General features: G+C 45.0%; 1 long non-coding RNA gene across 4 annotated transcripts; it reads right to left on the bottom strand.

Moving 5' to 3' along the window:
• Nucleotides 1-1,737: 1,737 nt before the first annotated feature.
• Nucleotides 1,738-24,866, bottom strand: LOC140470114 (uncharacterized). Of its 4 annotated transcripts, XR_011956375.1 has the most exons (6): nt 24,806-24,866; nt 23,882-24,097; nt 23,664-23,770; nt 18,100-18,225; nt 11,551-11,659; nt 1,738-4,708 (listed from the first exon to the last, which is right to left on the bottom strand). It is a non-coding gene; the product is annotated as an uncharacterized lncRNA (long non-coding RNA). The 4 variants fall into 4 exon arrangements; XR_011956377.1 differs by lacking the exon at nt 11,551-11,659; XR_011956378.1 differs by lacking the exon at nt 18,100-18,225.
• Between the last annotated feature and the right edge of the window lie 2,330 nt (nt 24,867-27,196).

Genomic DNA, 27,196 nt, shown 5'->3' with positions numbered 1-27,196 from the left:
ATCTTACGGTCAAAATGAACAGGTGAATGGAAAAATAAAAACAAGTATCTGACAATTCATAAACTGAACAACAATTACAAATTCACTTTGATCAAAGGACAGAGTAATATTTAGATGAATCACAACATTTAGTTACAAAGTAGGCAATCAGCTGACTGACAAGTAATAGATGGTAGAGTTTGTTAGTTTACTGAAGAAGGTATCAACTTTATTTCAAATTTATAGCATGAGAGAACAATGTTTAATGTGTTTCAATTGTTTGGACTTGCCCCTTTGTAACAAAAAAAAAATCAATCTAATTACTTAGACATCGTAATCTTGAATTCTGCAACAGTTTCAAATATTCTCCAGGAATTTATAAGCGACAGAATTCGATACAGATATCCCCACTATCCGAAATTAAAGCATTATTATGAAACCTTACATAATCTGAAAAGGCGTTAGTCGAAGAAGCATTAATTTATATGGGAAACATGTCCCCTTTTTTCGTAAAAGTGAAAATCTTCTTCAGATTTCTTTCACTTAGAGAAAACAGGGATAGATGAAAGTCTTTTGTAAAAGCAAAGTGGCTAAAGCGAATTTTCCAACACATATTTCTTGGTAACCTGGCAATCTGATAAGTATCAGATTTGGTGATTATTCATATAATAGATAAAAGCAGATCTAATGTTGGATTGAATAGCAATTCAGTTTGTGCTTAGGTACTCTCTAATCACCATTCAGAGCAGCTCTTGATATATTTCTGTTGGAGGTGTGAGTTGAAACCTTCCCTCGGGTTTAGTAATAGAGATACTACCACAGCTCCATAAGCTCCTTTCATAATGTTCCCACTCAGGACGGTAGGACTGCAATATTGTGTCTCATTGTAGTTTCTCAAATGAAAACTAATCAGCTGTTTATTGTTGTAATTTGAATGGGAATTAATTAGGTAGTTTCTGTGTGTAATGAACTGGAAATTAAACAATATTTTAAAATAAGAATAGAATAAATGAATAATACTGTTAAATAAACAGGAATCTCATGACAATTCTTTAAAATACAAATTGACAAAACTGCGTGATCATTGCATGGGACAAGGACTGCACAAAACACTACATAGGACAAACAGGAAGACAGCTAACGATCCGTATCCATGAACACCAACTAGCCACGAAACGACACGACCAGCTATCTTTAGTAGCCACACACACAAATGACAAGCAACATGAATTCGACTGGGACAACACTACCATTATAGGGCAAGCCTAACAGAGAACAGCCAGGGAATTCCTAGAGGCATGGCACTCATCCACAGACTCTATGAACAAACACATCGACCTGGACCCAATATACCAGCCACTACAGCGGACAGCTGGAACTGACAACCGGAAGCAGCAGAGACAGGCCACTATAAATGCCGGAGGAAACGGCACAGAAGCACTTCACAGGAGGCTCCCAAGCACTGAGGATGTCACCTCAACAGGGGACGAAACGTTTGCAAGACAAATTCCCAGCTCGGCAAACAGAACCACAACAATGAGCACCCGAGCTACAAATCTTCTCCCAAACGTTGAACATCCAGGATTAGTCCTTGTGGGCATTCCTGCAGTAATACAAGACAGCATTCCATGATGAGAGTTAAACCTGGGTGGCAGGAGAGGGAGCCACTGACCATGAGCAGGTTTGTTCAGTCAGTAACAGTGTGTTAGACATGGAGGTGAAGTGAGCAGTGAGGGGAAATGTAATAACAAGCTGCCGATGGGTAACTTTCATTGGAACAGGAGGAGGCCATTCAGCCCCTCAACTCTGCTCTGCCATTCATGATGATCATAGCTGATGTGTGACCTAATGTACAACTTTCAAAACCGTCTAATTTCATCAATAAACTCCTCTGAAACACACAAGATGAGTTTTGGAAAACTAAACATCTGCAAATGCTGGGAAATCAGAAATTGCTAGAAAAATTCAGTAGGTCTGGCAGCATCTGTGGAGAGTGAACCGTTCGTGTCCAGTGATCAGTCAGGTGACCAGCTGTAGCTGACCATTCTGTTGTTTCTGTAACACTGGAACAGGCTCTGGTGCGAGGGGAATGCGATTGTCGATAACAAACGAGAAAACAGGAGGACGTACTCAATCAGAATAAGGAATTCACTCACCCCACCCAGTGGGACACCCACCGACACAGTCACACTGCGGAGAGGCTGTTCACCTGCCCCACGTATGGGAAGGGATTTACTCGATCTTACAATCTGCTGAGGCACCAGAGATAGCACAGTGGATTTAGACCCTTCACCTGCTCCATGTGTGAGAAAGGATTCATTCAAATCTCTCACCAGCGGAGACATTAGTGCATTCCCACTGGGGAGAGGCCTTTCACCTACTCAGTGTGTGGGAAAGGATTCACTCAGTCCTCTGATCTGCTTAAACACCAGCGAGCTCACTCTGGGGAAAGGTCATTCACTTGTTCCCAGTGTGGGGGGAGATTCACTCAAATGCAGCACCTGCGGAATCCCTAGTGAGTCCACATTGGGGGAGAGGCCATTCAGATGGTCAGTGTGGGAGAGGGGATTCAGTGATTCATCCTGCCCCACTGAGACCCCAGCGTGTTCACACTGGGTAGGAGCTGTTCACCCCTCTGTGTGACACGGGATTTGCTGCATCTTCAACACGATTGAGAGCCCAGTGAGTGCTCACAGGGACGTGGTCATCCACCTGCTCCGTGTGGACTGCAGGACTCTGATTCTGATGTTACTGTCCATCAGAGTCAGGAGTGGACCTTGTACATGATGACACTGTTGGAGTATTGATGTCGTTGTTAACCACATTAACTGGGCTGGAGGTGACTGAACTTACATTGCCACTTTCTGAACCTCAGGATGTCTCTCTGAGCAGTAAGTCTCCACAAACAGCAATGCGACAATGAGCAGGGATCATCTGTTTTGATTTAAATTGTGATTGTAGCACGGCTACTTCACAGCACCAGGTACAAGGTTGGAGTCCAGCCTTGGTCAACGGCCTGTGTGGAGTCCCCACATTCTCCCCGTGATAGTGTGGGTCCCCTCCAGGTGCTCTGGTTTCCCCACAGTCCAAAGATGTGCAGGTTAGGTGGATCAGTTGTGCTAAATTGTCCAGTGTCCAGGATTGTGCAGAATAGGTGCATCATGGGAAATGCAGTGTTACACTGTTAGAGTGCTCTGGGCGTGATGTTCTTTTGATGGTCGGTGGTGTCTGATGGGCCACTGCTCTCCTTCCACACTGTAGGGATTTTATTCTATGATTGAGGATAAAGGCTACACAGCAGGGTGTCCTTGGAGAAGGAGCATGTAGTGTGGATCAATGCTCTCGATGGGCACCGCAGGGGATATAGTGCTTTATCTCCACCGCTACCCCCTCCCCACAACTCTACTTTGATTTAGTCCCTTCTCACTCTGTCACTTGTAATGGTTTGCTTGACCCGTAATAGGCTTTGTTTGGAAATATTCAATTGGTTACACAAATGGTTTACTGCTGGTGATTATATGTGTAGATTAGAGTGGTGCTGGAAAAGGACAGCAGGTCAGGCAGGATCCGAGGAGCTGGAAAATCAACGTTTTGGCGAGAGGCCTTTTCCAGCACCACTCTAATCAAGGCTCTGGTTTCCAGCATCTGCGGTCCTCACTTTTGCACTGCTGGAGATTATAGGTTAACCAAAAGCACAATGGCAGAATGATAATTTTGATGGTGGGAAGGTTGCTGTACTCACATTTCTGGGTCAGAGAAATGGGGAAAAAGAACACTTCACACCTCACAGAATGACAACTGAAAAGCAGTTAAATCAAACCAAAGGTTCAGACAGGGAGGGAATATTTCCCTGGAGTTTGAGTAGCTGGAAAGTGATGGTGTCTGGGAATAGACAGGATTTTGTTTTACAGGAGGTTGAAAGCGTTAAAACTGTTATATTCAGACAGTTTACGTTATTTTCTTTAATTTTATTTGCTGTGCAAAAAGCTTTTGCAACATTTTAAAGCCAAAATTTAGAAACCTTGTGTTAAAGATAAATGTTCAATAAAATCCATCAAACCATCGCTCACTGAAAACTGTTGTGGAAGTGCAATCTCCTGGAGAATCCCTGCCCACTCCTTCCTACCCGTGCTCCATGACTATATACATACCTGGGAGATAGCAGCAGGAGGAGACCATTCAGCCTTTCACTCCTGCTCCACCATTCAATGGGAAACAGCTGACCATCCAGCTCAGTCTCCTGTTCCTGCTCTGTTCCAATCCCCTTTCATGACTTTACCTTGAAGAACTATATTTCAGTTCTCCTTTGGCTTCACTGCCTTTTGTTCCATTGGCGTTGTGGTGTTACTGTGTGGATGTAGGCAGGGGTAATGTGATGGTGCTGCCTCCTGGAGGATGCACTCAGCGTCCCTCATCATTCTGCAGTAACATCAATTGGGTTTCAGCAACTAGAGATAGAACCCATTTCCAGGATATGGGCATCACTGGCTCAGCCAGCATTTATTCCCCATCTCTCGTTACCCTTCAGAAGATGGTAGTGAGCTCCTGTCTTGAACCATTCACAGTCCATTTGGCGCAGATAGACCGACAATGCTGGGAGAGAGAGTGTTGCAGGATTTTGGCCGAGTGATTCTCCATCTTTGGTTCATCAAATACTGGTTAACTTAATCACAATCTGCATGTGATTTTGAGATTTCAGTCTGCAAATCTTCACCATCTAGCACCCTGTCTAAAGGAATATGTACAGATTAGAAATTCAGAACAGACAATTCTAGTTTCTCTGGAATATCTTTTTCCCCTTTCTTCCCCCAAAGCTGTAACCCTCCAGCCCACTTACTCTCTCCTACCATTCTGACTCTGCTACCCCCTAAAGTACACCCTCCCCATTCTCATGGAGTTGTTGATAAACAGGTCTCTGCCACCACTTCCCGTGCCTGGTTAGAGTCTGCACACTTTCTGGGTTCACTTCCTTTCACTTCAGTTGCTGCAAGTCAATAATGTAACAGCAGAATGAAACAAAAGGAAACAGAAAGGGAGGTGGCAGATCCTGGACAGAAGAGGAACCTTCAGGCTGGGAGAATGGGTCAGATTCTTCCTTGTTTCCCATTGGTCAATTCCCACTGTTATGACAAGTTGCGAATGGAACTTGGTCCCATCTAGGCGTAGTGTCACTTTGACCCCCCCAACAGATCAATATTATAGGCAGATGCGTCCCTTCTCCAGCCATTCACAGTGTGAAATGCTTTCTGCTAGTTACCCCAAAGAACATGCTCCAAAACCCGTCCACATTCTGTCCATGTACATGGCTGGGTTTCCCCACACACGTGTGGTCCCTGCCTCAGGGCTTGTGGGGGTTGTAGTCCCCATGAAGCCTCTGGGGACCTGCCCTGGAAAGTGAAAGAAAGTGTGGGCTGGAGGGTGTTGTCTATAGGATATCTATTCAGACACACAGGACATGTGGGCTGTCACTGGGATTTACTGAGACATCCACTTAGACACCCGGACTTCTGACGTAAGGAATATACATTCAGCCAATTGTGGGGTGGGGAGGGTAATAATGGGCAGCAGATTTTAAGCAGAGGTGGCTCAGCGGCGAGCACTGCTGCCTCACAGCGTCAGGGACCCGGGTTTGATTCCAGCGTTAGGCAACTGTGTGGAGTTTACACATTCTCCCCATGTCTGCATGGTTTTGTTCGGTGCTCCAGTTTCCTCCCACAGTCCAAAGATGTGCAGGTTAGGTGGATTGGTCAGGCCAAATTGCTCACAGGGTCCATGCATGTGCTGGTTAGGCAATTAGCCACGGGAAATGCAGGGTTACAGGGAATGGGTGGGTCTGAATGGGATGCTCATCAGAGGGTTGGTGTGGAATCGATGGATGAATACCCTGTTTCTGCACTATAGGGACTCTATTCTATTCTCATGAAGAAGAATGTACTTATCTCGATGTGCTGTGAATCTGTGGAATTCCCTTTTCAAAATGCGGTGGATGCCAGGACAATGAGCCAATTTAATGAAGAGATACAGTTGTTGAATTTGCAATGGGTTGAAGGGTGAGAGAGAGCTGGCGGGAAAATCCAGTTGAGACAGAGGTGAGCTCAATCATCACTGTATTAAATGGTGGAGCTGGTTCGAAGGGCTGCATTGCCTCTCCTGTGCCCAGTGCTTATCTTCTTACGGTAATAACCAGAAAGATGAATCCAAAACTCACCATCTTCACCAAAGGAGATCTTCAGAAACAGCAGGATAGTCAGGTGGATTAGTGTTCCAAACTTAGATAGTGAGGAAGCGTGTAGGAGATAATGATTTTGCAATTTTAAACTGAGGGGAGACAGTGATTTATGATTTTAGACCTTGTGTTGTGAATATCTATCCTGTACTTTATTACAAAGCCAAGGTGGTCGCTGACAATGAAACCCAAAACTCCCAGGAAACATCGTCTCACCTCATAATCTGATAAAAAGACTTGTGATAAGTCTGATAGAATTTAGAACACAGATGGAAAGCGGGAAGATTAAATCCAATCCCAAGATCCTGTGCTTAAACGAAGGAGACTACAATAGGATGAGGCAGGAGTTGGCTAATGCAGACTGGAAGCAAAGACTTTACTGTGGGACAGTTCTCAGACAGTGGAGGAATATCAAAGTAATTTTTCAAATTTCTCAGCAAAAGTATATATCAGTGAAAAGGAAGGACTGTAGGAAAAGGAGTAATCTGCCATGTCTAAGGCAATAAGGGAGTCTATGAAATTGAAGTAGAAGGCATACAAATTGGCAAAGACCAAGGATAAATTCAGAGATTTTAAAACCTCAAAGATCAACAGAAAGCATGATGGATTTGGGGATAAAAAGTGATGAGTAGCTATCCCCAGGGACAGAATAGCAGTTTACACTGCTTGAGGGGAACCTATTGTGTGGGGAACACATGGCCTCTGTAATTGTTGAAGCACTTAACTGTTACCATAGAGATAATCCTGATCAAGTTAAAAATCACAGCACACTCCAAAAGCTTGTACTTCCAAATAAACCTGTTGGACTATAACCTGGTGTTGCGTGATTTTTAACTTTGTCCACCCCACCCCAACCCTGGCTCCTGCACATCAGCATCCTGATAGAGAGCCCCACGGAAACTGAACTGCCTGTCAGGTACTTGAGGGAGCCACGGGGGCGTTGGGGGGGCGGGGGTGGTTAACCACAAAGTGCTGAACTGACCTCGACTTTCTAACTGCCGTTGCCATGGAGATAATACTGAGAGACAGTCTCTATTCAAGGTCCCAAACCACAAAGGTTTAAGAATGGGAGTGGCACATCGGACAGGCGGGGAGTTACCTGATGCTGCCTGGAGGTGTTTTGCATGTACACTATCCATGTAACTGCCGTGTTTCATCAATAAAAGACTCAAAGAAGACCTCTCAGAGTTCTGTGCCTGGTTATTCCTATCCAGCAGGGTTCAGGAATATGAGCACACAGCAGTCAGGCTTCACAGTGGAGGATACGAAGAACATGCCAGTAATTGATAAGGAGACTGAGGAAGGTGAGGACCAAGAAACAATCATTATCACGAAAGAGTTAGAGCTGGGCAAGTTAATGGAGCTAAAGGTAAACAAGTCTCCTTGCCCTGATGGAATACATACCATGATACCAACAGAATTAGGGGGAGAAATAGCAAATGCACTTAGAGTTATAGCATCCTGCAGCAGAGACAGGCCCTTTGGCCCAAACTGGCCCATGCCAATCAGAATGTCCATCCACACTAACCCCATTTCCCTGCACTTGGCCCATCTGCTTCTGAAACTTTCCTATCCATGCATTTGTCCAAATGTCTTTTACTTGTTGTTAATATACCCACCTCAACCACTTCCACTGGCAGCTCATTCCATATACATACCACCTTTGTGTAGAACAGTTGCCCCTCAGTTTCCCATGTATTCTTTCTCCTCTAACTTTAACCTGATGCCCTCCAACACTTGAGTCCCTGGGAAAAAGACCGAGTTCATTCACCTTACCCATGCCTCTCATGGTCTTATACACTTCTATAAAATATTCCCCCACAGTGTCCTCTGCTCTAAACAAAAAAGTCCTCACTTGTCCAACCTCTCCCTGTACCTCAGACTCCTGAGACCTGGCATCATCCTTGTAAATTTCTTCTTCACCTTTCCAGTTGAATAACTGAAACCTACACTGCATTCATCACATTTCCCATGTTTCCCTACGGCGCTGGAACCGATGTGACAACACCAATGGATTACATAATTCACTCCATTACAACAATCCCATTTTCATAGATTTTTCCATGATGCAGGAATCCTTTGGTCTTTCTGGTTTCATGGTTAATTGTCCTCATACAAAACCAATCTGTGGCTTGACTATTCCAGGGAAATGTGCCATGATTTTTTAGACTTTCAAAAACCAAGTCCCCACACTAACATGGACTTCACTGTCTCAGTACTTTTCCAGTCACACTGACATTTGAAATATTCACCCACGGACAGAATACACACCTTTCCTTCCAGATGAAAAGGCCAATGATATTCAGATCGGCACGGATCAAGTAACATGAAGTTCAATTTGAATTTCTCAACTGCAAATCCCCCCTTTCAATACTCTATAACAGAGAAAACAGAAAGTGCTGGAGATCCTCAGCAGGTCTGGCAGCATCTGAAATGGTGACAGATGCAGGAAACATTGCAGCCTTGAAGAAGTGTTGAGATGATCACACCAGGCATGTGTGCTTGATGACCATTATGGATAAGATGGGGACAGGGATCCCTTTCTGGAAGGGCCTTGGTGAGACCACACCTGGAGTACTGTATACACCTTTGTTCCCCTTTTCCAAGGAAGGCTCTCCTGGTTATTGAGAGTGTGTAAAGGAGGATCACCAGATGAGTCCTGGGATGGGAAGATAGTTAAGGACTGCAGATGCTGGAAGTCAGAGTCTGTACAAAGTGGACCTGGGGAGGTGCAGCAGGTCAGGCAGCATCAGAGGAGAAGGAAGGTTTATGTTTTGGGTCAGGACCCTTTGTCAGTCTTGATAAATAGCCCTGACCCGAAACGTCACCTTTCCAGCCCCATCGTATTCATGCTGGTCATCAAGCACCTATTTATGCTAGTTCCACGTTCTGGCACTCAGCATGTAACCAATATTGTAGTGCTTGGTGTGATCATCTAAACACTTCAAAGCTGCAATGTTTCCTGCATCTGTCACCATTTCAGATGCTGATAGACTTGCTGAGGATCTCCAGCGCTTTTTGTTTTTATTGCAGATTTCCACCATTTTGCTGAAGCACAGAGTCATCGACATGTACAAAGCTCCAGATTTTGTTGACTCACCTTCCTGGGATGTCAGGACTGATGGATGAAGAGGGACTCAATCTTCATTTAATCCTCCTTTCCTTTGGCTTTCTGAGCCGCTAACTACATTAGTGGGCGGCACAGTGGTTAGCACTGCTGCCTCACAGCACCAGAGACCCGTGTTCAATTCTCGCCTCAGGTGACTGACTGTGTGGAGTTTGCACGTTCTCCCTGTGTCTGCGTGGGTTTCCTCCGGGTGCTCCAGTTTCCTCCCACAGTCACAAAGATGTGCAGGTCAGGTGAATTGGCCATGCTAAATTGCCCGTAGTGTTAGGTAAGGGGTAGATGTAGATGTAGGGGTATGGGTGGGTTACGCTTCGGCGGGGCGGTGTGGACTTGTTGGGCCGAAGGGCCTGTTTCCACACTGCAAGTAATCTAATCTAATCTAAAAATCACTAATATTCTACCTCCCATTCCCTGTCCTGAATCTGACCCATCTAAGCCTACACTTTAGTTCCCATTCCCCTGCCAGACTAGTTACAAACTCACCAATAGAACTGGCAAAAGTCCCAACGGATGTGTCTCAGCTCTGCCCGGGGGTAACCGGTCAGGCTGGTACAGGTCCGTCCCCGAAACGGTCCCAGTGCCTGATGAATCATAACCCTTCTCTGGTTACACCATTACCCCAGCCACACATCCAGCTGATCTACCTTCTCATTCCTGCTCTCATTAGCACATGGCACTGGGAGTAAGTCTGACATTATTACATTTCAGGAGCTACATTTTAATGTATCTCTGCTCTCCCTATATCCAGCTTTCAGGCCCTCATCCCTCTGTTTAGCGATGTCGTTGGTATCTGTGTGTTGCACCACCATGGGCTGTTTACCCTCCAGCTCCAGAACGTCCTGCAGCCACTCCATGATATCATGGATCTTGGCACCAGGGAGATTACATCCCATCCTGGATTCATGTCTGTGGGCACAGAAGTGCCAGGCTGTACCCCTGATTATTGAATCCCCTGTCATTATAACCCTGCCACTATCATTCCTCTTGTTCTGATCAGCAGAGCTCTCGGTGGTGTCATGAACCTGGCTGATGCTGATTTCCCAAGAAGCCACCCCACCCATTCCTGCCCTGACAGAATCCCAAGCGGTATACAGTATCTGTATGAGAAGGGGATAACAACAGGGGACTCCTGTACTCACTTCCTGAGCCTTTTACTCGATCTGATGTTCACCCATTCCCTTTCTGCCTGTGTAACCCTCACCTGCAGTGTGACTAACTCACTAAACGTGCTGTCCATAACATACTCAGTATTGCAGATGCTCCACAGTGAGTCTACTCTCAGCTCCAGCTTTGAAAAGCAGTTTCCCAGTAACTGCAGAAGGGAACCCTTCCTGCACACATAGCCGTCAGGGACACTGGAAGCGGCCCTTATTTCCCACATTGTACAAGAGGAGCACACCACAGGTCTGAGGGCTCCTGTCACAACGTCTCTCTACATTCATCTAGTTACTCCCATTAAAAGAATTTAAATGAGTGAGTAACCTTCCTTCACTTCAAACATGTCCATTATAATAACAAAAAAAAATCTTTACTTAAGCTGATATGTCATACTTTAAAAACTTAAATACTCCACAGGTATCACTGACAAATTGGCTGTTCCCATTGGGACTGTGAATTTCTGAAAGGCCTGAACTAAAACGGAGTTTCAGCTTCACCTTCTCCCTGTCTCACCTCACTATTTACACCCAACTGCAAAACACACTCATTGAGCCAAGCAGCACTCACAGTGTAGTCCGGGCATTTTCATTGTCTGCTCACACCTACACTTCCCTCAGCCTCCTGTACTGTTCCAATGCACCTCAATGGGAGCTCAGACCAGCATTGCATCTTTCAATTCAGCCCTTTGTAACCCCAGAGTCAAAATGGACTTCAGCAGTTTCTGAATGAACAGACAGTTGTCAGAATCTGGAACGTTCCACCTGAAATGGTGCTGGAATTTGAGTCCACGAGAAATTTGCAGAGAATTGGAAGTCGGGAGTTTACAGATTAACATTATAAAGTGGATGAGTGAGACTAAATCTGACAGCTCCTGCAAAAAGACGAGGTGTAATTTGGATAAATCTGTGCTCTCTCTCAGGCCAATACCTCCTTCCACAGCTAGAGGGCCAAGAATTGAACACATACCCCAAGGGTGATCCAACCATGAACTTGAACATCGTTCTGCTTTTGGCTTGACAAAAATATTGAAGATATTTTCCCACAGACAGAACAGACAAACCTTTCTCGTTCCACAGTTAAATCCCAATGATATTCAGATCCTGAGGACTCTGCTATCTGGAGAAACTTGTTTATTGAGATCCCAGTCTCAATTATCCTCAATTAATATCCTATAAAATGAATTCACAAAACAAAGCTCAGTCAGTGCAAGATAAATAGTGAAGACAAACACTTCTCTTGGTATGTGTTTGATGTGTAAATGCTCCTCTTCAAATCACCCCGCCCCCACCCAGGAAGAGGACCCGTGCATGCTCCTTGCTGTACCTTGCCCCAAATAAAGATGGTGGCCATAACCCAGGACTTCTCACTACCTGAGGCCCAAGCCATCTTCCCCTTTGCTGCAAACGTGGGACCAAGAGTTTCTAATTCAGACTAACTACCTGCCCAGAGTGTAACTAAACCCTCCCAGTCTACACTGATACATTTCATCTGGTTTCTGCTGCCACTCTCCCCTTTCCGCCTCCTGCACACACCATGGGTTTTCGCGGGTCCAGTGACCCTTCCTCAGAACCGATGACAGCTGGGAAAATTAGAATCCCTTCAGGAAACAGGCCCTTTGGCCCAACAATTCCACACCCACCCTCCGAAGTTTATCCCACCCAGACCCATTCTCCTATTCTATTACTCTCCATTTCCCCCGAACTAATGCACATCCCTGAACACTACGGGAACCTTAGCTGGGCCAATTCACCGAACCTACAGATCTTTGGGCTACAGGAGATAGGGGTTAGAGAGTAAATAATAGGTGGGGACAGAGCCCAAAGAGACACAGGAACATTTGGAAAGATAAAGGAGTGGGAAGGTGGAAAGCTGTTAATGGAGGAGACAGGAACCTTCTCGCATCTCAGTGGCGGTGGTGGAAATGGTGGCTGATGATCTACATTGTGCTGCAAAAAAGACCCTGAGCTTCCAGTTGCCTGCTCATTAACACACAAGACTGTTCCCTGTCCAACATCTCTGTCTCATGCTTACTGCAGTGTTCCAGTGAAGTTTGATGCAAGCTGGAAGAACACTTCAGAACATACCAAATGGCTTCCTATTTCAAGGACTGCAATTTCCCCTCCCATGTGGTCAACAATGCCCTCCAGTGTATCTCCTCCACTTCCCACACCACTGCCCTTGAACCCCACCCCTTCAAATGCAACAAAGATGGAATCCCACCATCCTCACCTTCCACCCAGATACAACGCATCATCCTCTGCTCTTTCCACCATCAGATCCAACCACCTGAGATATATTTCCCTCCCCACCCCTTTCAGCATTCCACAGAGACCATACCTTCTGTGACTTCCACGTTAGATCCACACTCCCCACCAACCCACACTCTACTCTAAGCACCTTCGCTTGCCACTGCAAGAGGTGGAAAACCTGTGCCCACACCTTCCCTTTAACTCCATCCAAGGCACCACTGGATCCTCCCACATCCAGCAGAGATTTCCCTGCTCACCCAAACACCTCACCGATTGTGTCCCTTGCTCTCAGGACGCCAAATTGTGGAATATTCCATGGAACATTTCTGGGACACATGCACCAACCAACCCCACCGCCCTGTAGTCGACCACTTCGGTTTCCCCCCCACCCCCTCCGTCACCACGCTGCCAAGGACATGCAAGTCCTCCATCCCCAAATCCGAGCCACCCGGCACCTGGAGGAAGAACACCTGATCTTCCATCTTGGGAAGTTTCAACCACACAGCATGAAGGTTTCCTCATCTCCCATCCCCCACCCCCCGCCTTATCTCAGATTCAACCCTCCAACTCGGCACTGGCCTCTTGAACAGTCCCACCTGTCTATCTTCCTTTCCAATTATCCATTCCACCCTCTCACCACTACCCTCCATCTACAACCACCTATTGCCTCCCTAGCTCGCTTCCCCCAACCCCAAACACCCCTCCCTATTTATCTCTCAGCCGTATTCCCCCACCCACATTTCTGATGAAGTGCTGACATGCCCAATACATCAATTCTCCTGCTCCTTGGATGCTGCCTGACCTGCTGTGTTTTTCCAGCGCCACATTTTAACACTAACTGGAAGAACAACACCTCATCTCCCAATCGGGAACCCTGCAACCCTCTGGCTTCAACATCAAATTCAATAATTTTAGGTCCTGAACTCTCCCACGTCCTAGTGTCTTTGCCCCCTACCCCACATACCAGGCCTTGTTATTACGTAGCCTGCCATTACACACTACCTATGGTTAGCCACTAACAGTCCCCATAAACAGCTCTTCACCCTCCCCCCGTCCGATCGTTATTCACTCCTCTGTCCAACTGCTCCTATCTCTCTCTTTGGACTCTATCCCCACTTATCATTTACTCCTTAATCCCTACCTTCTGCGTAAAAACAGACTCTTTTTTTCTCAGTAACATCAGTTCCTGAGGAAGCATCACTGGATCGAAAATGCGAACTGATTTCTTTTCACAGATGCTGCCAGATCTGCTGAGCTTTTCCAGTACCTTCTGGTTGTTGTGTGTGATTTACAGCATCCGAAGTTCTTGTGGTTCTAATTTACCCGGAGTATCTAATTCAGGTCTAGCAGACTGAAACAGTGTTTATCAACCTTCCCAGTCCACACTAACTCCATCTCTCTCCCAGTATCTGCTGTCTCTCCCACTCCTTCATATTCAGTCCCCCCTCACAGTGACACTGCGCCTGCAAAGCTGATGGTCATGTGTTGGCCTGCTGGACCCACCCCTCATTCACTCCCATTGGCTGGAGGATCATGCCAACTCTCCTATTGGTTTGAAGCTGTGTCAATCAGCCAGGCCCCATTGTGACCCGAGTGGTGGGATCCTCCCAGGTGCATCAGAGGCTGAGGGGTGACCTCATAGAGGTTTATAAAACCATGAGGGGCCTGGGTAGGATAAATAGACAAGGTCATTTCCCCGGGGTCGGGGAGTCGAGAATGAGAGGGCATAGGTTTAAGATGAGAGGGGAAGAATTTAAAATGGATCTGAGGGGCAATATTTTTCCCCACTGAGGTTGGTGCGTGTATGGAATCTTCTGTCAGGAAGTGGAGGATGTTGGTACAATTAAACGATTTGCATCTGGATGGTAATATGAATAGGAAGGGTGTAGAGTGATATGTGCCAAGTGTTGGCAAATGGGTCTAGATTAGGTTGGGATATCTGGTCAGCATGGACCACTTTAACCAAAGGATTTATTTTCATGCTGTACATCTCTACGGCTCTGCCCTGCGATGAGCTTCATCATTCACAGTGAATGGGTCAGTATCACAGAGCACAGGGACTGGAGGCTATTCAGCCCATTGGGGCTGTACTCTCTTCCTCTGGAGATGGTGCCAGTCTATCACAACTCACCTCCCATTTGGACATAGCCCTCCAAATCCTTCCTTAAAAATGTTAAATTTCAAAATTGTTTTGACAATAGCTACTGAATCTGCATCCAGCTGTTGGTCAAACTGTTCCAGATGCTCAGAACTTACTGAGTAAAAAAATCTTGACATTTTTCTTTGCATTATTTGCCAGTCACCTGAAAATAGTTACTAAAAATTGTGACGTTAAAAATTTCTCACTCTGTCTCTCTGTAAATGAAATACCCTGGAAACAAATCAACTCCTGGTCAAAATCACTGCTTAACCTTCTCAGCTCCAAGGAGAATTGTCTGGCCTTCTGGTAACTCTCCATAAAAGAGAAACCTATCTTAATTTTAATTTATTAGCATCATAGAGATGTACAGCACAGAAACAGACCCTTCAGTCCAACTTGTCCATGCCGACTAGATATCCTAAATTAATCTCGGCCCATATGCCAACAGTTGGCCCATATCCTTCGAAACCTTTCCCAATCACATATCCAATGAGATGCCTTTTCAATGTTGTAACTGTACCAGCCTCCACACTTTCTCTGGCAGCTCATTCCATACACATACTATGTTCAGTTTGAAACTTTGCCCCTAATATCCCTTTTCAATCTTTTCCCTCATGCCTGTGCTTTCTAGTTTTGGACTCACCTAAACAGGAATAAGATCCTGGCTGTTTGCCCTTAATGATTTTATCAACCTCTATGGTCACCTCTCAGCATCCAATTCTCCAGTGAAAACAGCCTCAGTCTATTCAGCCTCTCCCTATAGCTCAATCCCTCAACCCTGGCAACACCTTTGCATCTTTTCTGAATCCTTTCAAGTTTCACAATATCATTCCAATAGCGGGGAGACCAGGACTGAAAGCAGAATTCCAGAAGTGGCTGAAGGAATGTCCTGTACAGCCGCAAAATGACGTCACAACTCCTGTACGCAATGCACTGACCAATAAAGGCACGTACACCAAACACTTTCTTCATTACCCTGCCTATCTATGATTCCACTTTCAAGGAATTATGAACCTGCACTCCAAGATCTCTTTGTTCAGCAACACTCCCCAGGACCTTCCCATTAAGTGTAGAAGTCCTGCCCTGATTCGCTTTTCCAAAATGAAGAACCTCACATTTATCGAAATTAAACTGCATCTGCCACTCCTCAGCCCATTTGATCGGAGTCTCATTGTACTCTCAGGTAACTTTGCTGTCCACTGCACCTCCAATTTTGGTGTCTATTGTAAACCTACTAACCATAGCTCCGATATTCACATAGAAATCATTTATCTAAATGGCAAAAAGCAGTGGACCCAGCACCCAGCCTGACAGCATATTGGTCATCACAGGCTTCCAGTCCAAAAAGTACCCTCCACTATGACACTGACTTCTCAGCAAGGTTAGAGCTCATGGGATACAGGGAGATCTTACCATTTGGATACAGAACTGGCTCAAAGACAGAAGACAGAGGGTGGTGATGGAGGGTTGCTTTTCAGACTGGAGGCCTGTGACGAGTGGAGTGTTACAAGGATCACTGCTGGATCCACTACCTTTCGTCATTTATATCAATGACTTAGAATGTGAACATAGGAGGTAAAGTTAGTGAGTTGACACCAAAACTGGAGGTGTAGTGGACAGTGAAAAAGATTACCTCAGAGTACAATGGGATCTCGGTCAGATGGGTGAATGGGCCGAGGAGTGGCATTTTGGGAAAACAAATTTTAGTAGGACTTATACACTTAATGGTAAGGTCCTGAGGAATGTTACTGAACAAAGAGACCTTGGAGTGCAGGTAGATAGGATAGTGAAGGCGGCATTTGGAATGCTTGCCTTTATCGGACTAAGTATTGAGTACAGGAGTTATGAGATCATGTTGCAGCTGTACAGGACATTGGTTAGGCCACTTTTGGAATGTTGCGTACAAATCTGGTCTCCCTCCTATTGGAAGGATGTTGTGAAACTTGAAAGGGTTCAGAAAAGATTTACAAGAATGTTGCCATGGTTGGAGGATTTGAGCTAGGCTGGGGGGTTAAATAGAGGTTGAATAGATTGGGGCTGTTTTCCCTGCAGCGTCGGAGGCTGAGAGGTGATCTTATCGATGTATATGAAAACCTGAGGTGCATGGATAGGATAAATAGACAAAGTCTTTTCCCTGGCGTGGGGGATTCCAGCACTAGAGGACATAGGTTTATGGTATGAGGGGAAAGACTTTAAAGAGACTTGAGAGGCAACGTTTTCACACAGAGGGGGTACGTGTATGGAATGAGCTGACAGAGGAAGTGGTGGAGGCCATTACGATTGCAACATTTAAAAGGCATCTTCATGTGTATATGAATAGGAAGAATATGGGCCGGGTGCTGACAGGTGGGACTAGATTACATTGGGATATCTGATCAGCATGTACTGGTTGGACTGACAGGTCTCTGTTTCTGTGCTGTCCATCTCTGACTCGTTGACCTTCCAGCCAATTCCGTATTCAAACAGCTAGTTCCGCCAGAATTCTATGGTATTGAACCTGCTAACCAGTGTGTTATGTGAAACCTTGTGTCTTTCTCAAGTCCAAGGTACTGATTTCAATGCACAAAGCCATGCTGACTCTCCCGAATCATTTCTTGCCTTTCAAATGACATGTAAACCCTGTCCCTGAGAATCCCTTCCAACAACTTCTCTGCCACTGACTTCAGGCTCACCGGTCTATAGTTCCCTGGCTTTTCCTTACCACCTTTCTCAAATAATGGCACCCATCTTCCAGCACCTCACCTGTGGCGATCGATGATACAAATATCGCAGCGAGGGGCCCGGCAAAAGCTTCCCTATTTACCCACAAAGTTCTGGGATACACCTGATCAGATTCCAGGGATTTATCCACCTTTATGCATTTTAAGACATCCAGTACCTCCTCCTCTGTAATATGTACACTTGCCAAGTTATCACTATTTATTTCTCCAACTTCTCTAACTTTCATATCCCCTTTCATTAAAATCTGACATCAAATACTTAAAATCTCTCCCACCTCCTGCTGTTCCATAGACAGTCTTGTTGATCTTTGAGGGTGGCTATTCTCTGCCTAGTTATTCTTTTCTCTTTAGTGTATTTGTAGAATCTCTTTGGATTCTCCTTAAACCTATTTCCCAAAGCTATCTCATGTCCCCTTTTTTGCCTCCTGGTTTCCCGTGAGTATACTCCGACTGCCCTTATCGTCCTCTATGGATTCACACAAACACAGTGGGGTCTGTACCTGCCATATCCTTCCTTCATTTTCTTGACCAGAGCCCCAATTTCTCAGGTCATGCAGCATTCTCGACGCCTCCCAGCCTTGGCCTTAACAGGAACATACTGTCTGTGTACTCTCATTGTCGCAGGCCTATGGAGGATGTGGCAGATGATGACAGAGAAACAATCATTATCAGTAAAGAGGTAGTGTTGGGAAAGCGAACAACTCATCGTTATCTCTAATTCCTCTCTAGCCTCAGAACTATCACTATCTCTGGGATCAAAAACATCTCAATCTCTGCAACATCCTCCAACCTCTAATCTCCTCCAGTCTCAACACACTTTCTATCTTTAATCTTTTCCACCCTCACAAATCTCTGTGATGTGCCTTTCTTTAATTCCAGCCTTCAGGATAACCCATTTCTATTTCAGATTCCTGCACCCTGAGCTCCACAATGTCCCGCTTAACCTCTGTCACATTTTCCTCCAAAAAACATCAATCAATCACGTATCACCTATTCTAATATCACCTTCTCTGACCCGGTTGCTATTTGTGGCTTGTCATATTCCTATATTACGCGTCTGTGGTCTACAGGACGGAAAACGGTTTTGTGGTCCATTGGGTTTATGCTGTAAAGAAATCTCCCAGCTAACTATTTTAATTCCATTTTCCAGCACAGAGCCCATAGACCTGTCAGCCTTGGCATTGCAAGTGTGTTCCTAAATAGATTTTAAATGCCTTCGGGATTTCTGTCTCTCACTCTCTTCCAGACAGTGAGGTTTAGTGCAACTGTTGCTCTATGCTATCACCCACAGGGTTCAGAGCAGCTGGGTCTGTGCGAACCAGAGATCGCCCACACATTGTGAAGGATGGCAGGGTCCCTGAGACGGGGCACAGGAGATTTACCAGGATGGTTCAAGGAATGGGGGATTTTAGTTGCAGAATTTGTGGGGCTTTTTTAACACTAATTGTTCACGTGACATGTGTGTTGCTAATACACATCAAGAATAACCATCCGCAATTAATGGACTCTCCTTTTCAACCTCTCCCCTTGCATGTGCTGTGGTAATATTCAGGTTAACCACTACCAGATATCTCTCTATAATGAGAGAGCAGTCCTATGGTCGGGTAGGACAATGCTGACTTGGTCTTTTACACAGTGATGCCACTGTCCCTCGAGGGTGGGGAAAGGGAATGCTGAAGGTGGTGGATGGGAAACCACTCAGGTACAGTGCTTTACCCTGGAGGATGTTCACTTTCTTTAATATTGTTGGGGGGGGGGGGGGGTGCACTGATGCAGGCAAGTGGAGAATGTTCCAACACAATCCTGATGTGTACCTTATAGAGAGAAAACAGACATTGGGGAATCAGGGGTTTGGGGAAACTGAGGAGTTCTCCTTGTAGCAAAGGAAATTTGGCGAGCTGTGACAAAGCGGTTTACAAAAGTTACACGTTGTAATAATAAACCTTAGACCCATCAGCTCATTATACAAGGGTTACAGGACACATGTTGAAGATTTGGGAAGATCTATTGAGAGGAGATCTTTTATTCAGCAAATGGTATTGATCTGGAACACAATACTCTCACACAATATGAATATCCAGGTCCTGATGAATGGAGTAATTCTGTCAGAGTTTGGCGTTAGAGTGACGGAGATTACCATCTGAATATCTGCCTGTAATACAAGTTTATAAAATCCGTCACTGTCAGTTCAAGTTTGAAACTCATACAATCCCCTCCTCCTGGCCCAGGAGGACTGTACACATTACCCCTGGCGGAGGTTAGCAGGAACTTCAAGGGCAAATCTATGTGGGTATTGATGAGTTTCCACCTTGGGACTTCATGTGACTGAACATGAGACAGAATGTCCCAAGATTCAGTGAGATGTGGAGAGCAGGATTTCCTTCCTTTTCTTTCCTTCCGTTCTGCCGCTGTGCCTCATCAATAAGACATGGGGGTGTGGAAGGCTCATGCACCTTGATGGGCAAGTTGTCTCCATTCTGACCAATGGGCAACAAGGTCCTACCAGTCATGAAACAGAGTATCCCTGAAAGATAGCAACTGAGCATGCTTCCCACTGCCCAGTGCTCACAGTACATGTTTCGAATAATGAGGGGGGAAATCTCCGAGAAAAAGCATAACAGGAAAGTTCCAAAAGGATTATAAACAGTTTACAGAGAGATATTCACAGGAAACCTGGGCAACAAGTTGGCAAATAGAGTATAACTTGGGATAAACTGTAGAAAGCTGCACCACAAAGGGACTGGGGGAAAATGAGCAGGAAACACAGAAAGCGAGCACACAGTTACAACATGGAACCAGGAAGGGGAATGGAATGCTGTCCCTTATTTCAAAGAGTTTGCAATATAAGAGTTTGGAGTATATACCTTCGGGCAACTAAACAAATGGCAACTGAGACCACATCTGGAGTAACGTGAACAGATTTGGTCACTTTAGTTCATGAAATAGAGCAGTTTATTGGAGGCATTTCAGAGAAGATCCATTGGGATGATCCCTGTTTTGAAGGGATTATCCTGTAAGCAAAGGCTGAATAAGTTGGGAATATACTCACTGGACTTTGGAAGAATGAGAGATGATCTCTTTGAAACATACAGAATGCTGTCGAGGTTTGACAGGGTAAATATGGAGAGGATGTGTCCCATTACGGGTGAGTCTTGAACCAGATTCTGGGTCAGTCGCGGAATCAAGGATTCTGTTTCAGATTTGTTAAGTTAAAGGCAACACCGACACAGGTTAGGGTTTCAGTCGCAATGAAGCTGGGGTGAGAAGGAGACAAGCAGCATTTTAGAGATTGGAATTCCTGGTGTTTGTGATTGTGTAGATGTCTGATCAGAAGGACACCTTGGGGTCAGATATGAAAGCAATATTGTGAAGAGTGTAGACACTTCCCAGTGAGAGGGAGGGGCACAGCAGTAAGGGAAATGAATTTGGAATAGCAACTGAAGGCAATGGGTTTAACAATGACAGTGTATCATTGGAGTGAATTGCAGCTAATCGAAGCGTGGTAAGCAGTTTGATAACTGAGTAACAGTGGAGTAATGGAGAGGGATGATGGGGAGGGAGAGCTGGACATTGTCAGTGTACATGTGAAACCTAACAGTGCTTTTGGGCGATGTTACCTCCTGGCAGTATGTAGGTGAGAAACAGGACGGACTAAGGATAGATCCTGGAGGGACACCAAATACAATGAATTCAGAAAGGGAGAGTGGAGATGGAGCAGGATTTTCCAATGATGGTGAGGTCAAATATTAGGTTTTAGCAGAATTGGAGAGAAGGACATAACCAGAAAAGACAGACAGACAGCTCATGGAACAATATCTGTGAATTGCAAGGCGGGGGGTGGGGGGGAGGTGCAGGCAGAAATGACGGTGACAAGCAGGAGGATGAGACAGAGATTTGGAATGTCCATGATTTAGCTACACTCGGGTAAATGGCCAAGATGACCTCAAATAAGGCTTGACAAGGGACTCTAGGAAATGCAAGTTTAGGACTTAGGAGCATCCTTGTGAGGCAGAATGGCTTGGTGGGCTTGTGGAGAGGGAGGAAAGAAGCAGAGGCAGCTGATCGGATTGTTTCAATGTTATTGACAGAGAAACTCCATGTGCTCCTCACACTTGTTGTTGGATGGAGGAGACAGGATAATGGACATTTGTTTATTGTTTTGGAAATAAAAACAAACCTGTGATAGTGATTCTAAAAATAAGTGAACAAACCTGTCGTATTTATCAAGAATATTAAAATATACAACTGAAGTTCAGGTTTGAATCCCAAATTGGTAGAGGGTGGCTCTGAATTCAAGAAAAAATTAACTGGAATGAAGAATCTACTGTTTGCCATGGAACCATTGGGGATGTTTTTCTGCTATTGACAATGTCCTTGAGGGAAAGAAACCCGACAGTGGGCCATCAAGTCACTCATTGTATTAATCACTGCGCAGTCTCAACAAAGGAATGAAACTGGATGGACCACATTACATCTACCAATGCACTGGAAAATACAACCACACAATCAGCCCTCTTGACCCTACAACTTCGGCCTCACTGTGGGCCAACAACAGCAGCAGAACTGTACTCCAGCTCAATCTGAAATCTCATGGCCTGATATCCCCCACTTAACCATCAACATCAAGCCTGGGGAACCAACCCTGGTTCAATGGTGAATGTAGGAGGGCATGTCAGGAGCAGTACAAGGCATACCTAAAAATGAGGTGCCAACCTGGTGCAGCTACCAAACCTGCATGGCAAACAGCACAAGCAACACCAAATAGAACTAAGTGATCCCATAACCAACAGATTAGATCTGATTTCTGCAGTTCTGCCACACCTAGTCAAGAATAGTGATGGACAATTAAACAACTCACTGGAGGAAGCATCACAGATATCCCCACCCTTACCGATGGAGGGGTCTCACACATTCATGCAACAGATAAGAGGACAGCATTAGCAGCGATTTTCAGCCAGCAGTGCCAAGTGGATGAGCCTTCTCCATTGGTCCCTGACATCACAGATATGAATCGACTTGGTTGAAAACTCATTTCAAATCAGATCAAGAAATGGATAAGCAGTGTAAAGGTATGGGCCATGCCAATATTCTGGCAATAATAATGTTGTCTGTGCTTCAGAACCTGCTGCCCACCAAGGCAAGTACTGCTCCAACACTGGCACCTACCGACTTTGTGGAACATTGCTCAGGGATGTTCCAACACAAAAAAACAGGGCAGATCCAACTCAGCCAATTCCCCTCCATCAGTCCACACTCGCTCAGCAGTGACGTGATGGAAGGTGTCATCAACAGTGCTGTCACGCAGCTGCTCAGTGATGCCCATTTTGGGTTCTGCCAGGGCCACTCAGTTCCTGAGCTTGTTACACACTTGATTCACAAACTGACAAACAGCTGAATGAGGTGAGGATGACAGGCCAGACCCCCTCCAAGACCACTATTTCGACTTCAGTGATATCACCTGACCTCACCACAGTCTCAGCTCATTTGCTGAAACTCTCATTCATTCCTTTTGTTAACACTCGATTTCATTGTCTAAACCCACTCCTGGCCAGCATCCCACAGTCACCCTCCCGATAATCTCAAGAATATTGAAAACTCTACTGCCGAAGTGCTCACTTGTACCAAAACTTGCTGATCAATCAAAAGACTCCCATTTATAAGTGACAACAATTTACTTTCGCACCTTTGAATTAATTGCTGGCTGTAATTATTCCTATCTCCCTGCACCACACACCTTTTCATATCTCAATAACTCATTTTAGTTCAGACTCTCAATGATGTGTTTAGTTTTGAGTTCACCTGTGTGACTGTTTCTATAGACTCCAAGGGAACATGGTCTGGAATCCCCACTCTAACTCTCTAAGATCTACTTTCTTCCTTTAAGGCATTCTTGAAAAACTGCTTATTTGGCAATGGTTTTGGTCACTGGACACAATATTCTCCATCTGTAGCCTTATGTCAAAAGTTCTCAATAATATTTTTGTGAAATTAAAACCATGATGATTTGTACAGATATCTTCTACTCTTCAATATCGCTGAGTGAATAATCTGTAATGTCTCTTACCCAACCACGTTGTGGGAGCACCTTCACCACACAAACTGCAGCAGTACAAGGAAGTCAAACATCACCCTCTCCACAGGCAACAAGGCTTTGGCATTGATCACTTGTTTCTGTGGAAGGAGAAATACACAGTTGATGTTTCAGGGAGTGCAATATGAATTACAGGGAATGAAAATGGTGCAGAATTTGACTGTCAGAAAATTGAAGGAAAATGCACTCACTTATTGGAAAAAAGAATTCTTGACTGTCAAAGATATTGTGGAAAAGATAAACTGATAATGGAACATCATACGGTCAGGAGCCGGGCAGCAGTGGACAATTCATTTGCATTCCTGAAGAAGGGCTTATGCCGAATCGTTGATACTCCTGCTCCTCGGATGCTGCCTGCGCTGCTGTGTTTTTCCAGCTCTACATTTTTCAATTCATTTACAAAGCAGCTGTGAAAGTAATAGTAAAATACTATACAGAGCAAAAATATACCCACGAGAGACTGAGGAAGCTAGATAATCAGAGAACCCAGAGGTGAACCAGAGCAGAGTTCACTTTTATGATCCCACAGTCAAAGATGTCTAACACAGAAACAGACTTCTTCGGTCCAACCTATGCCAACCAGATAGCCTAACCTAATCTACCTAAATGAAACCCTTTTTGGCACTCCTCAGCCCATTGGCCCATCTGATCAATATCCCACTGTACTCTGAAATAACCTTCTTCATTGTCCACAATACCTCCAATTTTGGTGTCACCTGCAAACTTACTAACTATACGGCCTCTATTCACATCCAAATCATTTAAATGAATGACGAAACAAATCCAGAAAAAAGTCCATTTCTCTGGGTTTGAATGTGCTCTGTGTAAATCCTGCCCTGTGACTCTTTTTACCAGGGAAGGCTGTACATACATCCCTCTGAACTTTGCCCCCTACAAAGCTGGCGGCCGCGCACGTGTCCAGTGAATCATTGCCCCGAATAAAGATGGCGGCGCTCACTCGGGCCGATTACTCAACGAGACATATTCCCGTTTGCTGCAAAAACGGAACTGTTTCAAATTTGTATTTTCCGATGTGCAGCAAATGTTTGTAAAACCTCTCAGACCATACCAACACCATTTCCCTCCCGCTTCCTGCTGTTTATTTCTTTCCTTACCGACTGCTCTCCGCACACACACATTCCAAACATCCGCGCTCACAGCGAGGATGATCACGTGGTATAGTCTAGTCCCGCCCTCATTCACTGATTGGCCGGAGGACCAACTGCCCCGCCAGGTCCTCCAGCTCCGCCCCTGCCTTTCCATTGGTCCGCCGCTGACATCAATCACACCTGTCGATGCCAACCAGATATCCTAACCTAATCTATCTATATTAATTCCTATCTGCCTGTCCTCAGCCCATTGGCCCATCTGATCAATATCCCATTGTATTCTGAGATAACCTTTTTCATTGTCCACAATACCAACTGTTGGCTGGAGCTTGCGCACTGCTTCGTGGCTTTTGTTGCTATTTCTCAGTTACAAGAGTGAGGGACAAAGTTAAAATCCCACAACCATCTGATGAAGGACCGGCAAAGTAGTGTTTCCAAATAAACCGGTTGGACTATAACCTGGTGTTCTGTGAATTTTAATTTTGTCCATCCTAATCCAACACCAGCACCTCCAAGTCACGAGTGATGGAGGCATGCATAATATAAGAACAAAAGATCAAGGAAAAAGAGAAGGCCGTCCTGCCCTTCGAGCCTGCTCTACCATTCAATAAGATCATGGCTGATCATTTTGTGGATGCAGAACCATTTACCCACGTTCGCACCATATTCCTTAATTAATTATTTCTTTTTTAAAAAATTAACTTAGCTTTAAAACCGTTCATTGAACTAGCATCAACTACTTCCCTGGGTAATGCACTCCTATCGAGGTCAAGACGTTCCTTCTCAATTCACTCCTAAATTTGCTGCCTCTAACCTTGTGGTGATGCCCTCTTGTCCGAGCTTCGTCTGCCAGTGGACACATCCTCTCTACTTCTATTTTATTTCTTCCATTCATTATTTTATATCTATCCATTCTTCTGAATTCCAATGAATATAATCCCAATCTACTCAGTCTCTGTTAAGTCAAACCCTTCACCTCCGGAATCAACATAGTTAACCTCCTCTGCACCCCCTCCAGGGCCAGTGCATCCTTGAGCACGCACGGAGGTAAAAACTGCATGCAGTACTCCAGGTGTGGCCTCACCAGCACCCACTGTAGCGAGAACATAAACTCTGCTTTTAAACACAATCCCTTCAGCAATGAAGGATAAAATTCCATTTGCCTTCTGAATTGATTGTTATACCTGGTGACTAACCCTCCTACAGAAGGATGTTCAGGTGCCTCTGCATAGCAAATAATGTAACTTTTTAAAAATTCAAGTAATAATCTTTTTATTAATGTTACTCCAACCAAAGAGTATGACTTTACATTTCTGAACATAATATTCCACTTGCCAAACCATTGCCCACTCACTCAATGTATCTATGTTCCCCTGCAAAGTTTCCCAGTCCTCCACACACTTTGTCCTGCTACTCATCTTAGTCTAATATGCAAACTTTGACACCCTACATGTGGTCCCCAACTCCAAATCATCTGTATCATTTCTAAATAATTGCAGTCCCAACACTCATCCTAGAGGCACGCGACTAGTTACTGATTGCCAGCCAGAATAAACCAGCTTATTTATCCCCACTCTTTGCTTCCTGTTAGTCAACCAATCTTCTACCCATGCTAATACTCTATCCCATGCACCCTTATATAATGCAACAGCCATTTGCGTGGCACCTTGTTGAAGGCCTTTTGGAAATCCAGGTACATCGCATCCACTGGGTCCCCGTTGTCCACCTTGTTCGAAATGTCTTCATAGAATTCAAAATGATTTGTCAAGCATGACCTGCCCTTTGTAAATCCATGCTCTGTCTGCCCAATGGGACAATTTGTATCGGGATTCCCTGTTATTTCTTCCTTGATAATAGACCCAAACATCTTTCCAACTACAGAGAATAAACTAACTGGTGTAGAATTCCGTATCTTTTGTCCACCGCCTTTTCTTACAGTCCTTCCTTTTCACTGGAATATGCCTTTGCTGAGCACTTCCTAAAATGTCTTTGAAAATCTTTCACTGCTCATCAACTGTTCCACCATAAAATGTTTGTTTCCAGTCTAATTTATCCAGGTTCTCCCTCATTCTATTTTAGTTCCCCGTGTTCAAGCACAGGACCAAGGTATTAGATTTTATCTTCGTACTGGAGGAGAAAGTGAGGACTGCAGATGCTGGAGATCAGAGCTGAAAATGTGTTGCCGGAAAAGCGCAGCAGGACAGGCAGCATCCAAGGAACAGGAGAATCGACGTTTCGCGCATAAGCCCTTCTTCAGGAATGAGGAAAGTGTGTCCAGCAGGGTAAGATAAAAGGTAGGGAGGAGGGATTTGGGGGAGGGGCGTTGGAAATGCGATAGGTGGAAGGACGTCAAAGTAAGAGTGATAGGCCGGAGTGGGGGTGGGGGCTGGAGAGGTC

The sequence above is a fragment of the Chiloscyllium punctatum genome, chromosome 50 (assembly GCF_047496795.1).
Source record: "Chiloscyllium punctatum isolate Juve2018m chromosome 50, sChiPun1.3, whole genome shotgun sequence".
In the NCBI taxonomy this organism is placed as follows: domain Eukaryota; kingdom Metazoa; phylum Chordata; class Chondrichthyes; order Orectolobiformes; family Hemiscylliidae; genus Chiloscyllium; species Chiloscyllium punctatum.
The sequence above is the reverse complement of the archived record's forward strand: the minus strand, read 5'-3'. Positions and strand labels throughout refer to the sequence as shown.